The sequence below is a fragment of the Cygnus olor genome, chromosome 1 (assembly GCF_009769625.2).
Source record: "Cygnus olor isolate bCygOlo1 chromosome 1, bCygOlo1.pri.v2, whole genome shotgun sequence".
NCBI lineage: Eukaryota > Metazoa > Chordata > Aves > Anseriformes > Anatidae > Cygnus > Cygnus olor.
In genome coordinates, this window is record NC_049169.1 from 93,162,255 (window position 1) to 93,174,173 (window position 11,919).

Consider the following 11,919-nt stretch of genomic DNA (forward strand, 5'->3'; position numbering starts at 1 on the left):
TTTATGAAAGATCCTGTCAGCTACTAGGCATGTATTGCCTCTCTTCTGTATTACATCTAGAAAATTCTCCACAATTTATTTTGTTCACCTACATATTTAGGTACTTCAACTTGTGTCTCAGTAACCATTATGTTAGCTTGAAGCAAGCTAGCAAGTGGTACAACTAATAACTGTCTTTAAAAACTGCATGCTGAACTACCTATAAAGCAATGCCAGCAAAAGAGCTTATTAAAAAGAATAAAGGAGAAAATCTGGCCAAACTTCACGGCAGTTTTCATTTATCCTTTAAGAACAATAAGGAGAGCAGATGGTATACCATTCTTGTGTAGCTTCTGAGTAAAGAAAGCTGATCCTTTTACTTAAGAGTCTTATCTCTGGTCAGTCCTCTGTTTGGGAAATGGCATATAGCAAGGATTCCCCTTGTTACAAGAATGCTTTCCCGACAGCCCTGGAAAAATTTAAGCTTTCCTGTCAGTCAGATGAGCCCCTTTATCCCATCTGGTGACAAACCTTGGATAAAAATAGACTGCCATCTGACTAAGCAACTGCGAGACTGAAAGACACATAAGCTTGAATGCAACATATCTGTATATTAGTTGATCAGCTAATGCCATTACTGCAACACCTTATGGCTGCTGGGAAAACATGTGAGACTTCTCCTTCAACAGTGCACTTCTTAAAAAACTAAACAAATAAAAACAAACATCTGTCTTTTTCGTTTGTTTGTTTTGGAGTAGACTTACTACAGCTTCCCTTTTTTAAAGATGGCTTCTTCTGTGTAGAAGGTCCCATGCTATTTTCTTTTCACCAATTCTGTTTCTCTCTCCACTTTCACTTTTTGGGACAGAAGAGAAAGATAAAAGACTCAAAAGCAAACATACTTCAGAAAGCCTAAAAGATTTCTTCGTAAAGACTGAGGTAACACATAGCAGTCTAACATACAGGAAGGACCACTGTTGGCTATTGGGAAGGTAATAGGACAAACACAGATCAGTCTGTATTTGTGACAGTAAAATATTTCATGGTACCCTAACAGTATTATGAGTATCAGGTTTTAGACAGATATTTATTCTGCCTTGAATAAGTTTAAAAGTAAAATAAATCACTGAAATAAGCTAAAAAAGAGTCAAATTCAAAGTGAAAAAACCTCCTCCTTTCAGATCCAGATATGCTTTTATCAGTTTTGTCTTTTGAATTGGCTAACCTTAAAGAAAGAAGTTAAGTGAGAGAAACTCTGCTAACATGAAGCTTGAATCTGTTTTTGTTACTTTAGGTTGAATAAAAATTTGTGGTAGCTCAGGATTCCCTGAGTTTATAACTACCAAATGCTAGCAATTTTTAGGCTTAATCTTTGAGAATTTTTTAATGCATGTACACAGAGCATAACTCACAAAGGTTATGCTTTGTTATCTGAACTCTGCATTTTGGATTTGGGATACCAGAAAAGGAGTATCCTAATCATTTTCTCTCTAGAATCACATTTTGTTGCCTAGATGAGGAGAACCTGCAAAGAGCAAAAACATTCATTAAAAAAAGGGACACTCAGATCATAGCACAAATGGGAGCTTCCTTTTACTCCAAATGACGCTTTAATCTGTCAGAAGGAACGACACATCAGAATGATTGTAGTATGTACTTTCCACTGTCTCAGAGCCTCCTGTTCACCCATATGCTGCTTCTCACTAAGTCCAGCAAGGAGCGTTCATCCTAGTTGTGGAACCGCATGCAGTCAATCTAAATTACTGCACCTCTGCTGATGAGGATCAAATGAACACGTAGGGTTAAAAAAACCTGTAACAGGTCAGTTAATTATGGCAGGGGTAAGGGATGAGAGCTGTCATGCTGGACTTGAACAAGTGATGTGAGTCAACCTGCAAGAGTATAAATTGTAAGGATTTATTGCAACACAAATGGGCGCACAACTTGAGTCACAACAGCTTTCTAGCCCAAGAAGATAGGATGTGTGAACTATTGACTGTGATGTGTTCTCAGCCCTCAGCAGTATGGGTAAGAAGGGCATGTCCTAATGCTGCTTTTTTTTTATTTTTTCTTTTAGCTTGCTTGTGTGTGCCAAGACATTAGCATGACAAAGGATTCCATAATGCCTTCTTTTTCGCCATTTCAAAATGACTCGTATCTTTAAGTGTTACTCGTTTCTATTATTCCAAGACATTTTTGAATCTCAAATGTTTTGTTTTTTCTTTTAACATATTCAAGGGTAATAAAAGGATTTTTATTGACCAGACTGTTCACTATACCTGTACTGCACAAAGCACAACGCAGAAACAGCACAGGGCTGTACTCCAGCAAGCTGTACTCCCTGGGGCTTACTATCAGCCTCCTGACACAACAGTTCACCCAGCTCCAAAACCGGTACAGCCTCCACTTGGTCGGGTATGTTGTGTCCCATGGCATGACACCCTCATTTACCAGAGTGCCAGGCAAACAAAATGCCTCAGCACTCAAAACCTCTTGTCCAACTGGCCGAGTTCTCTGTCATACCCACAACTGAAAGTGCAGCAATGAAGCACTGGTAGTAACAGAAGAAGCTTTATGCTTCAGGTTTTAAAACAATCTCCAGGATTAGGGATTAAAAGCACAGACTTTGAGGGCAAAGGCAAACAATCTGAATTGGAGAAGTGAGAAACCAATATTGGTTTCTGAAGATGTTATAATACCAGGAACTTTATTCAGACAGTATCCAGTTGCACACATACAGTAAGACTTCAGAAGTACATTTGCCATGGAGCGTATGGTAGAGAAAGGAAGGGAATACCATTTTCTCCACTTCTCTTACAGACTCCTCTTTTTGCTTCCTGCAATTTCAGTTTCCAGCTAACTCCCTTCCTATGGTGTAGGGATGCTATAATTCTCACAATCAACCATGGTTCTCACTACCTTCTCTCTGCTTCCACGAATGTCAGCTAAGCAGGTTTAAAAGACCTTGCTTCTAATTATTTTCCAGGCTTTGTTGACTCAGCTCCTGTCTTCCGCAGTTTAAAAGCTCTAACATCTTCCACAATAAATTGAAGAGCCCTTCCTTCATGCTCATTGACCTTAATCATGACATAGTAGTGTTTAAGAAGTGTTTAGCACACACTCTAGCAATCAGCATCATGTTCTCTATGTTTTGAAGCACACTGACCCCAATCAGATGTATCCTTTTTGACAGCCTGCAAAGCAAGTTACCTCAAACATGTTCTTCCCCATAAAAAGACACATCTGCCTTTGCCATCTCGTATTTTTGCCCCTTCAACTCAACTGAGGTAACCACCACCCTCACTTTGGCCACACTTACAAAAATTTTCTCACTGAGTTGTACAAAGACTGCACAGAGCAAGTTACATTTCTTCTGGTCAAATGAAGAAAGAAATAATAATATAAAAAAAATAGGCAGAACATTAGAACTTCAGGGAATCTCTGCCTCGATTTCACTGCTTTTTCTCAGTGAGTAATGTTCGCCCTCTCTGTGAGTTAATTAGTGACAATATAGTGTTGGACAACTTACAAGCACAGAACCAATAAACACTCCTCACATTGCTGTATGAGAACTCAGTTGCCCATCTTATGATTTCACAAGAGTGCAAACCACTCTAACTGGCACAGAAATCAAAGGACATAGTTTCTTTACTGTAGGACGGTCAGACAGATGTAATGCAGTGCAACATACTTAGCTGTTTTGACCTAGAAAGTCCTAAATGAACTGTGACTACTCCTGAGACTCCTTCACCCAGCTGTGACTCACCACAAGAAAATCTTGGGCTGGAATCTCCTGCATTGCTCCTAGCCTGATAACTTAAAACAAAGTCTTTTAAAGTTGGTTTTTGTCTCCTAACTTAAAATTCAAACTAAGAAAGGCTGGAGTGGCAAGCACTTGGATGTTCTGGTATTAATACCTGTGTATTGTTGCCCTGTTTTTGTATCTTGCTACTGGTTTGCTTCCAGCACAATTTCTGTTTTAATTACTGCTTGCCTTCACATTATGTTCTACATAGAGTGAAGTTCCACAAACACACAAGGATATCAGGCAATAACTTATTAAAACAAATGCACATCTGCCAGCCATGCAAGACAGCTACTTCCAGTTTGTCTGGACCTCTCCTCATATTCTTTTGTGCCACGTGGTTACATCTCACCCTGGCTGCATCCAACCCTGGAACATTCGCTGGATTTCTTGTGCCGTGTTTGTGCTTGCGCTGTAAGAGAGGAGAAACATCTTTCACTTGAAACGGGCACAGACTACGTGCAGGAGACATTGTGCACGTACCTCTCTACTGCTGCTTCAGTGGCTTTTGAAGCCCAGCTGTTAGGCACACAAAGCCGTGTGGCATTCCCAGAATTGGAGGCCAGGACACCCACGCGTGTGCCCGCAAAGGGCCAAACCTGACCCGGAGCCGCAGCCCGGGCAGCGGGCAGCCAGGTCCCGGTCCCGGCCCCATTTCCATTCCCTTTCCCCCGGTACCGGCCCAGGGCCCAGCCCGCCGGCAGCGCCCTGTGGTCCCGCGCTGCCGCCGCCAGGGGCCGGCAGAGGCGCACGGCGGGGCACGGCCCCGGCCCTCGTCCTCGTCCATCCTGCTCTCTTCCTCCTCCTCCTCCTGGTCCTCCGCCGGCGCTGCCCGAGGAGCTGCCCGCTGTCCTTCGGCCGCTGGGCTGGAGGAGCGTTTCCAGCCAGAAGCAGCGCAGCTGCTGCATCATCTGACCAGCGGAGTACTGCCCCTCCTCGCACCCTCATTCTGTAGTGGGAGGCCTTTGAATAAATATCTGCATCTGAAGCTAAAACTAATACCTATTTAATAATTTCCTATGAAGTCACGCTTTCACAGGAGTCAAAGCATCAATCCGTCGACCTCCCTATTCCCACCTGTCGATCAGCAATACCAGCACCTCTAGAGCAAAGCTTTTCTTTAGCAAAATCTTTTAGTGCCAAGTATTTTATAGCATCAGACTCCCAAGGTTATTTGAACTTGGCAAAAAAGTGAATTGACCTGAAGCCTGCTGGTTGTGTTTGAGTAAAATTCTTTGCAACTGCAAAGGATGTGCAAACATATTACCTGTCCTTTTTCAACAGTGAAAGATTTAATACACCTCTGCATGTTGCCCAACTCTGAAAAGTTTGTATTTCTGTTTCTCTGAAGTATTTTCCTTCTTCCAAGCCTCAGCACCTTTCAAACACCATTTTTTAATAACCTTTGTTTCTCTGCGTCTGGGATAGAATTTCATTTGTTTTGCTCTACCTATGCAGAAGGCACATCAAGCACTGCTGCTCACACAGATGACCGCATGAGCTATAATGGACTCTTCTAGGAAATAGAAAATATTTCACTCAAAACCCCTGGATTTCTCATGGAACATAATTCAACCTGTGACAGATGAGTTGACAGAAGCGCCGTTGCAAGTAAATAAACACAAACTCACCTCAAATGAAGTTTCACAAGGGAGTTTCATCTGTACATAGTACTTTGTAAAGATAAAGTTCATTACTAGCAGCAAGATACCTGGGAAAAAGAAAAAAAAAAAGGCAAGATAAGTTTATTCCCCTTGCAAGATAGGAAACATTCTTGCACATCCCTGAACTTTCAATACCTCACGTGCAAACTCTGGTATTGGACGAATGGCAACAAACTCTCAGCCCCTTACTTCACTGCTCCATGAAAATGAAAGGACAGCTACTGCCTCCACTGAATAATATGCATTCTCAAACTCTTTCAGTGAAACTAGAACATATGACAAGTTGATAAAACATCCCATACTCAATCCTGAATAACCCTGAGAATGTCATGTTAAACCCTTACTTCCTGTACTAGGAGAGAGCATGAACTCATCTTGATGTCACTTAGTTTTATAGATCTTTGCTATATTCCCCTCTCAGTCGTATCTTTTGAAGACGTCACCCAAGCTGTCACAGAAGGGGAAGAGAAGCAGTGCCACCAAATGAATGAAAGCTATATATTAGTTGTGTCACTGAACCTAGTCCAACTTGAGCTCCAGTTTTCAGAAACTATTTTCAGTCCAGTTTTCAGTAAGGCTTACAAGCTTTTTTTTTTTTTTTTTTTTTTTTTTGCAAGCAGGTGAAGATAAAACAACAGCTAGCAGATTCTGGGAAACAAACAGAACAAAACAATGGATTACTCAGAAAAAACAACACAAAACCAAACATATGTACTTCAAAAGAACATAAGGCGTGCTGTTCTGATCCCTCCAAAGAAAGGCTTTTGCCACTTCTGTTGAAGAGGCAGCACCATCAGGACGGCTGGACACAGAAAACAACAGAAACAGATTTTCCTTGCACTACTTTCTCTTTTGGAAGCCTGGTCACTTACAGAGTATGTCTTCCAAGGGCTAAATTCATTCTGTATGTTAAATCTTGGATGAGAACCCTAACCATGTCAGTTAAAATCAGCAAGTGTCACATAACTGGAAAAGAATTTAAAATAGGGAAAGGCAGGATGCCCTAAGGTTAATATCACAGGGGCAGCAGATCCATCGAAACTGAATGAGGCAGAGCAGAAATTTGCCTTGCATAGTAGCCTCATCCCAACACCAGCAACAGGAGTGGTTTAAGTTCAGACCTCGGATTTTATGCAGAGGATGTCATGCTTTTGCAGGTCCATGTTGTAAGCCAGCATCGTGCTTGTGTGCTTGAATGGCCTGAAATACTATAACCTGCTTCCAAGAAGAGCGCGTTAGCGGAGGTTCGTCTCTGCGTTGCATGGCTTCTGCTCAGAGCTGGCCAGCATCCATCTGGCTTCAGGCACAGGCAGAGCAAGCTTGTGTCTGCCTGCTAAATACCATGCAAGTGGCCCCTTACTTTACAGTTCTGGTATGAAAGGGACTGTCCAAGAACACATGATGAGCAGACGCATTTACATGGTAAAAATAAAAAGAATATAGGTGAAAGTTTCAAGATAACCCATATATCAGCTGAATTGTATTCATGCTGGTGGACTGAAGAGAATACAGATTAGAGTACATCGTATCCGATTGTTATTTTGTACATCAGGACAGACTCAGGTTGAATTTTTATAAAATGGCTATAAGAATGAGACCTAATCTCTATATAAACCGCAATTAATTGCCTAGGGCATCTGTTGTTGACCAGAATTTATAGACTTAGATACCTAAAATGTGAGCAATGCTGTTTGAGAGCTAACTAAATCCAGGCATCTGTCTAGCATGCTGGCAGGTTGCTAAAATTTGGCCAACAATCTGTATTCCATGGAAAATATCAACTCCACTAGTACACATACAGCCCAGTGTCAGATGTAAACACACTTCCATTTCATTAGCTGCTCACCAGCTAAGAGCAAGGAGAAACGCAAGCTGCTGGGGATTGTGTTTAACATTTTATTTCATTAATCTTTATTACCAGCTCCTCAGACTCTCCACAGGTGCGCAGATTTGTTAACTAAAATGGTAACTGTGCCAAAAACTGTGCGGTCAACTTGCATCTTTGAACTGTTAGTAATAGTATCTCACTTTGAACAAACAAGCGGCTTGGTCTTTGGGTCTTCACCTCCTTGGTTCAAGTTTAAGAACCTGGACAATCTCCAACTTTCTTACAGCCTCAAAGTAAAACCAACAAGAAGAAGAAGAAAATAAAATAAAATAAAACAAAACAAACAAACAAAAAAACACCACCCTGAAGACTGTACTTGATAGTAGGTGAAAAATGGTATTTTCCAGATTTTACAAGACTAGTTCTTTTTTCAGACTGGTCAAGGATAGAGCAGAAAGCCACATAAGTGATAAGGAGTTGACAACAAAACTACAGTTTATAAAAATTTTTCTTCATGTAGCAGTTGAGGAACTTAATTGAGAGGTATACTTCTCTCCCTTGGTGGTGCGTTGACACCAGTAGGTAGCTCAGCACCATCACATTGGCTCTCAGTCCCACTCTTCCAAAGGACGGGGAGAAAACAGCATGAAAAAACCCTTGTGGACTGACATAAGGACAGAGACATCATTCAACAGTTACCACAATGGGCAAAACTAACTCAGCATAAGGAAGTTTAATGTAATTCACTGCCTATTTAGAACAGACTAGAGCAGTGAGAACTAAAAGCAACCCAAAAACAACTTCCCCCCCCACTCACCCTCTTCTACATCCTCCCCCCGAGTGGCACAGGGGAACAGGGAATGGGGGCTGTGGTCAGTCCCTGACGCTTTGTAATTTACCACTCCTTCATTTTCATGCTCTGCCCCTGCTCCACGTGGGGTCCCTCCCACGGGATGCCATCCTTCCCAAACTGATCCTGCAGGGGCTTCCCACAGGCAGCAGCTCTTCAGGAACTACTCCAGTATGGGTCTCTACCATGGGGTCCATCTGTCAGGAGCAAACTGCTCCAGCACAGGTCCCCCATGGGCAGCAGCTTGTACAAGGTCTCCACAGGCTGCAGTGTGTAGATGTGCTCCACCATGGGACCCACGGGCTGCAGGGGGACAACCTGCTCCACCAGGGGCCTCTCCACAGGCTGCAGGGGAACTGCTGCTGTGTGCCTGGAGCACCTCCTGCCTCCTTCTGCACTCACCTTGGGGACTACAGGGCTGCTTCTCTACATTTCCTCATTGCTCTCTCCCAGCTGCTGTTGCCCAGCATTTTTTTTTCCCCTTTCTTGTATCTGTTCTCCCAGAGGCCCACCCAGTGTCGCTCCCTGGCTCGGCCCTGGCCAGCGGCAGGTCCCTTTGGAGCTGGCTGGAGCTGGCTCTGGTCTGACATGGGGCAGCTGCTGGGCTCTGCTCACAGAAGCCACCCCTGCATCCCTGCTGCTATCAAAACCTTGCCACGTAAACCCAATAAGCCCTCCATGACAAAGCAATTAACAACACAGTCCTTCTCAGACAGAAATATCCTCATAGAGAAGTGCTCTAACTGATGGTCTGAATTAGTAGACAGAGCTTACTTCATGTATTTGGCCAATGAGGACAGCTACGAAGTAACCTGCCACTCCTCTCTACAACAAAGTTACTCCCTTGCCCAACCCAGGCTACAGTCTTCAAAGTTCCTATTGCTTATTCCCTCCTCCCTGTTCCAAGTCCGCCCTGGCTCTTTTGAAACTCACCAGGTGTCGGTCAAGGCCACTATCCTTCTTGAGAGTGCTTCTAAAGTTACCGCAGGACTGTTCCCCCTTCCTGCCAAGCTGCCAGTCATCACAGGGCAAGCACCTTCTTATACTACTCGTTTCTCCTCCTCTGCTCAGAGAAGTTATATGACACAGGTTATTGCTGTGTAACCATACCAGTGCTGGGATGAGAGACATCTATCCCACTTACAGTTATAATAAAGGGGAACAAACTTAAGTATGTTGGCAAGGCACAATACAGAAAAACATTCAATATCAAGAACTAGCCATCTTTTCTGCAAAAGCATCCACTGTGCAGACAAGAGCCCACCACCCTTGATCAATTACTCGCTTTCACATATACAGCTGTGGAGGTAGGTGGCCAGAGGGCTATCTTGCACCTCCAAACATAACACAAGTGGTCTCCCAGTCTGTTGCCTGTATCAAAGTGTTGGAAGACTGAGGAATCGGGCTCTTTGAGTAACACTGTAGCTCTCTTCATCTCATCCTTAGCTTTTGTTTGCTGGCTGTGACACCAGTTCTGCATTGCTATATTTACCAGATTTCAGAACAGTGTAAGATTTATGGGCAAAAAGTATTCTCTCCAAAACTGGAAAAACGCAAATAGCAAAGCAACTCAGGCAGAGTCAACAAGCAACTATTTCTTACTAATCTAAAGATGCTAGCCTGTTAAAATGGCATAAGTAAGTTTATTCAGCGTGTGCCTGAGCACACGATGCCAACATCAACCCAAGGCCACCTGTTATGGATAAACTGTTCCTGTATTAACCATTATAAACCTTTCCCACTGCAGCACATTTAGCCTGGCAAGATGCAGAGGGCATCAGGATGGTATGAACTGGAAGTTTCCCACCTATTTTGTAGCAGCAGCCAGGCTTCTCTGAATTTAATGTTGTCTATGTCACTTGTTCAGGAGGAACGGGGAGAGTTTTATGCTTAGTAAGATCTTTTCATTAAAAATTGATAAACTCAACAACTTTCTAAGTCTCTGTAGCTATTTCTTCCTTTTATTCTTCTTATATAATAATAGCCTATGGACAAATTTGGAAAGGGTAAGTGAGGACACATTCTATTTTGACTAAAACTGTAAAAAGATAATATTATTTATAATGCACCTATCACCGTGGTATCTGAATGCTAAGTTTAGCAGACAGGTTTTAAAGGCAGATAAACAGAAAGGATAATTTACATTCCCCTCTTAGGCATGCCATTTGGATGTACTACTCTCTCTTTGCCCTCTCCTACAGATGTTAAGAAAGTGTCTGCAGAGAAATCTCAAGTCCAGCTACTCCTGTACTCCAGAATAATAAGCTTTCTGCATGGTTTACTCTGTTCAAATGCAATTCTCACTGATCACTTGACAGGTGATGCAGCCAACCAAAACAAAAAACTGTATTTAAATTTGGGTTGGTGTTTTAGAAGAAGATAAAATCCTGTCTGCTCGGAACAGGATCAGTTTCTTTTCTAAACCAGAATAGTATTTTGGAAGCCAAACAACTTTCTGATCGACATACCACACCAAGTGTGGTCAAACAAATATAGAAATAGTCTATTTAGTCTGGAATTTTGGCTGACAATGGACAGCACCAGAAAATTACCAGAAGACAAAAGAAAACTCGCATTTCAGAGATCAAATCTGGAAAATACTTCAGTAAAATCTGGCCCCCCACAAATATACACACAAATCTGTGGTTACTTTGAGTGCTATGTATCATCACTGTATCAGAAAAATGAAAAAGCTACCTTCAGAACTCCAGTCACAGCTGTCCAAGTGCAAGGCAGCTGCTATATAGAATAAGAATATACTTTATTTATTTGTTCCTGATAAACAGGAATGACTCATGAGAACAGCTCTCTATTATGTCAGTCCATAAATCTGCAAAACAAACATGATTATTGCCCCCAAAGTAATTTGCTCTAATAACTCCCATCAGTTTCTATGAGCTGACTTCAGAAAAGTCTCCATCCATATAGCTGTGTTACATTCAATTTTAAGATGGCTAATATCTTAGCATGATCTGGTTTTGTTTTTACTATTATAAAGTGTCAAACAGTGTGGCTGTCTTTGGAAATTACACAAGGGATAACATCTGTTAGCATTGCTGTTCCAGTAAGAGTCATGGCCAATCCAGTTCAGATGCATAAAAAAGTAACTCGAGACCAAGTTCATGCTTTGCATTAAAGCTTACTGGAATCCTTAAGCCAACTCTCAATATTGTGAAAATGAAAGTTACAGCTAGGAAATTTTTCTGTTGGAAATGCATCAATCCCCTATGCAACAACAACTAAACACATACTTGCATATCACAAAGATGTCCAAAATCTTAACCAGGCACCCACTTAAGAGCCTGTATGATGAAGCCGAATCACCCAGTCCACAAACAACAACAAGATACATAAGGTGTCTGGCACCTCAGATCAGATGGCGAATGTGCTGAGATCATGCTGACCAGGACTGCCTAATCGCTTCCATGTTTCCCCTCACCTCCCCAGACCTGCACTTTGTCCTATGCTTAGTCTACCTTTAAAAAATTGTTACTAGCAGAGAAGTTAGGTATACTAGCAAAAACTCTAGCGTACTTTCCACAACAGGAACATAATCATGTTTGTGTCACTGTATTTTTATTCTAGTTCACCACACACAGGAAACAGACACTTCAAAGAAATGAAACAAAAGAAACAGCTTAGGAGGAGTCATCAGAAAAAAAAAAAAAAAAAAAAGAAAAAAAAGAGAAAAGAGACAAAACACTTGATTAAGACTACAGAATGGGAGCAAATGCAGAGGTACTAGTAAAAGGGTGACAGGTTTGAACACTGCGGCCAGGAATTGTTTTTAAGG

General features: G+C 42.1%; 1 long non-coding RNA gene across 13 annotated transcripts in view; it reads right to left on the reverse strand.

Moving 5' to 3' along the window:
• Positions 1–10,861, reverse strand: part of LOC121075963 — a 32,936-nt gene extending 22,075 nt beyond the window's left edge. For 11 of the 13 annotated variants that reach the window (XR_005823287.1, XR_005823286.1, XR_005823283.1 and 8 more), the window contains exons 1-2: positions 6,570–6,692; positions 5,416–5,495 (exon numbers count right to left, since the gene is read on the reverse strand). This is a non-coding gene — a long non-coding RNA (uncharacterized LOC121075963). Of the gene's footprint in view, positions 1–5,415; positions 5,496–6,569; positions 6,693–10,823 lie in introns of those variants that run through there. The other 2 variants (XR_005823285.1, XR_005823273.1) reach the window with 2 other exon arrangements.
• Positions 10,862–11,919: the final 1,058 nt, after the last annotated feature.